Here is a 4335-nt window from a genome sequence, read left to right on the forward strand (position 1 = left end):
CACTACTGTATACAAATTAAAAAAAAATGGGGCGCCTGGGTGGCGCAGTCGGTTAAGTGTCCGACTTCAGCCAGGTCACGATCTCACGGTCCGTGAGTTTGAGCCCCGCGTCGGGCTCTGGGCTGATGGCTCAGAGCCTGGAGCCTGTTTCCGATTCTGTATCTCCCTCTCTCTCTGCCCTTCCCCCGTTCATGCTCTGTCTCTCTCTGTCCCAAAAATAAATAAACGTTGAAAAAAAAATTAAAAAAAAAACTAAAAAAATGACGATTGTAAATTTCTAATTTCAAAACTAGGCATGAAGTTACAAATAAGAAATTAATTGTAACAAAAGCAGATAAATAAAATACTCACCAGAAATATTACTCAAACTGTGTAAATAAAAGAAATAAAAAAATATATATGTTGTAACATGAGACAAAGTTTACAACCTTTAAAAGAAGAGAATGATAAATTAGAAAACATACAGAGGTGAGAGTACACTCTCTGCAGCCCTAATAGAAGCCAGAACTCATAGAAATAAATATAAATAGTGCCGAGAAAAGTGTTGCTCGGTTAAAATTAGAGGCACAGCTAAATATCTTGAAGTAAAAAGAGTAAACAGAATTTTCAAATGTTGTATTACCAATAGGTAATGCATTGTAATAGAGTACAATAGTCATGCTTTAGAGTGTATTTTACTTTTATAGAGAAAATTTTCCTTAAGAGTGTTTGAGAAATAAAATGAAAGATAAAGGAATGTTCAACACATGGCAATATTGAATCTTACTTGATACTAAACTCAAAAAAGCTGGTGGGTAATTGTTACCAGAGGTTTCAAAAATATTTATTATTTATACACAGTAAACCTTTCAATTACATACAAATTAAAATTACATTTAAATGTTATATATAAATACTCTATAATTTGAATGAAATCAAAATGATCAGTTCTAGATAATGATTTCCACACTATGTACTTATAACTTGATTGTAATTTTCCCACACATTCGAAACACATTTTCTATCCTTTTATCAGAACTTATTAGCCCAATGCACTGACAGTGGCATAGACATTGGGCACAAGCTTCTGGAAATCCAGAATGACTGTGTCATATGCCCATAAGAGAGTGGAGGAGAAGGAGATAATGAGGCCCACCTAGTACATGACCACAAAAAAACTTGCCAACAGCAGGATGGTTTGGGTGGCCCTTCTCTCTGGGGAGACTCTTGAGGAGAGGCTGATGCTGGGAAGGTGCTGGCACTGCCCCTGAAGCCTGGACAAGAGAATCACAATGTACACACTTGAGAGCAGCATGCCTCCAACAAAGAAAACATCCCTGGATATTGAAAACGTGAAAAACAGTCCCCTGATGACGGAGTTTAGGCGGGAAAGTGAGCAGTGTTTACTGACACAAGTAGATTTCTCTGGGTCACATTAGAAGGAGCAGCAGTGTACAAGATGCAGTCACTACTGAGAGACAAACTGAGAAACCATAAGATGATAAAAGAATGGAAGATGTACGTTTTGCACGTATGTTTAAAGCTGGCCAACCAGGAGGTGCTAGGGCTGATCATGATGGCCTTGAACATGCTGAGGAGGCAGGTGGTGCTCAAGGAGAGACCCATTGTCACCCTATTCATGCACAATAAAGCCATGCATTTGAAATCATTTAGAGTGTTCAGTACTTCAAACAGGTCTGTAGACATTAAAAAACAGTGCCGTGAAGAGTTTCATTATGTGGACAAAGGCCAAGCGATAGATGATCAGGACAGTTGGCTTAGGTCTGTGATCCAGAAGTAGCATGAAGATGTGGAAGAGAAGCAGGAAGATGTTGGCAAAAATTCCAATAGGAACTTGTAAAAACTGGCCTATCTTCATACAAATATAATGGACGATATCATCATCACAGTGACAAAGAAAAAACATATATTGTCTATCTGAAAAATTAGACCTCACTTTATCAATGTCATTTATTCCATTGTCAAAATCATCACCACAGATCATTTTTTGTTATACTCAATTAATCATTAAGTCTATGTTGTATAAAGTCTTAGAAAGAGTCTCAATAGTATTTGTACACCATTTGACTGTGTGTATATTATGTACATACGTATCTATATGTTATCTTTCAATATCTATCTCCCTATCTATCTGTCTGTCTATATGTGTCATCTAAATTGGGAAGGAGAGAAGGAAAGAGAGGAAGGAGAGAGACATAGAGAAAGAGAGATCTCATATCCATATTAATGCCAGGATGATGTCCCCATTCCCCATACTGCCCATACAGTATATTCATTTGTTTTTTTATTTTATTTTTATTTTTTTTCTTTTTTTTTATATATATGAAATTTATTGACAAATTGGTTTCCATACAACACCCAGTGCTCATCCCAAAAGGTGCCCTCCTCAATACCCATCACTCACCCTCCCCTCCCTCCCACCCCCCATCAACCCTCAGTTTGTTCTCAGTTTTTAAGAGTCTCTTATGCTTTGGCTCTCTCCCACTCTAACCTCTTTTTTTTTTTTCCTTCCCCTATCCCATGGATTCCTGTTAAGTTTCTCAGGATCCACATAAGAGTGAAACCATATGGTATCTGTCTTTCTCTGTATGGCTTATTTCACTTAGCATTACACTCTCCAGTTCCATCCACGTTGCTACAAAAGGCCATATTTCATTTTTTCTCATTGCCACATAGTACTCCATTGTGTATATATACCACAATTTCTTTATCCATTCATCAGTTGATGGACATTTAGGCTCTTTCCATAATTTGGCTATTGTTGAGAGTGCTGCTATGAACATTGGGGTACAAGTGCCCCTATGCATCAGTACTCCTGTATCCCTTGGATAAATTCCTAGCAGTGCTTTTACCTGCTTTCATGCTGATCCTTTTCTTTCTTTTTTTTTTTAAATTTTTTTTTCAACGTTTATTTATTTTTGGGACAGAGAGAGACAGAGCATGAACGGGGGAGGGGCAGAGAGAGAGGGAGACACAGAATCGGAAACAGGCTCCAGGCTCCGAGCCATCAGCCCAGAGCCTGACGCGGGGCTCGAACTCCCGGACCGCGAGATCGTGACCTGGCTGAAGTCGGACGCTTAACCGACTGCGCCACCCAGGCGCCCCATCATTTGTTTTTTTAAAAGTTTGCTTTCTTGTTCTGCATTTTCCTGTCTCATATTCAGCATCAAGAATCCTAATAGCCATTAAAGTTTGCATAGATGTTTGTATAGTTGAACTGTTGCACATTTTACACTAATGGGAAAAGAATTACGAAAGAAACAATTGGGGGAAAAATTATGCCCAGGCAAGTCTTCCATCACATACTGTGACACTTTTTCTTCTTCCTCCTTCCAAACTTAGAGACCATCATAATCGCGTTTGGTCTATCCTGTTAATTCAGCACAATCTCCCCTTAAAATTAGATAATTATTAATCATCTTTCAACAAAAACCTTAATTCTCATTGTCATACAACCTAATGATTCATATCAGGGATATGAAGATTTGCATACAAACATATGAGAGGATGGAAATAACTATTTATTACAAATCCTATAACAAACTTTATTCACATTGAACCTGGCACACTCCCCTTTATTTTCATCACGGTGATTCATTTTATAATCTCTTTTTATATCAGTAGGGAATTGCTGAAGTCCAGCTCTCAATTTTCAAGAGGACAAGAGGACAAACAACTAATATCCACTTTATGATGTCCACAAATTGTTTTTAAAATATTTTTATGGAGATCTTTGCAGGGAACTTCATTTAATAAAAGGATAGCCTCTCGTGCCGTTAAAAAATCTCCAATAGGGACACCTGAGTGGTCCAGTCAGTTAGGGTCTGGCTCTTGATTTTGGGTGTGGTCATGATCTCAGGGTAGTGACTGATGTAAGCCTCCGCACTGACAGCTCAGAGCCTACTTGGGATTCGCTCTCCCCTCTCTCTCCCCTTGCCCCCTCTCACACACTCACTCTCTCAAAATAAATAAATAATCATTTGTAAAATTGATTTGTATAATTGGACATATTGGATACACACACACACACACATATGAATATATGCTCATCCTCGTGTGTGTGTATATATATATATATAGTATATATATATAGGATATATGAATATATTGGAGATATATATTATAATATATATATGCTCATCCTCATGTCTCTTCAGGATATTTCCAATATCAGAATACTTTGTAAAATTTCATTGAACACTTTTGCAATTATCTTATCATGGTATTTGCCCTATATGTAGGCATAATTATTTTACTCAATTAATGTGATAAGAATATTTAGCTGTATACATATTTCATTTATTATTCTATTGAAATGAGAGAGTACTCACCTTT

General features: G+C 37.3%; 1 pseudogene; it reads right to left on the reverse strand.

Annotated features, from left to right (window-relative positions):
- Window positions 1-956: 956 nt before the first annotated feature.
- On the reverse strand, window positions 957-1984 carry LOC115512946 (annotated as a pseudogene).
- Window positions 1985-4335: the final 2351 nt, after the last annotated feature.

This window comes from Lynx canadensis, chromosome B1 (assembly GCF_007474595.2).
Source record: "Lynx canadensis isolate LIC74 chromosome B1, mLynCan4.pri.v2, whole genome shotgun sequence".
Lineage (NCBI taxonomy): Eukaryota > Metazoa > Chordata > Mammalia > Carnivora > Felidae > Lynx > Lynx canadensis.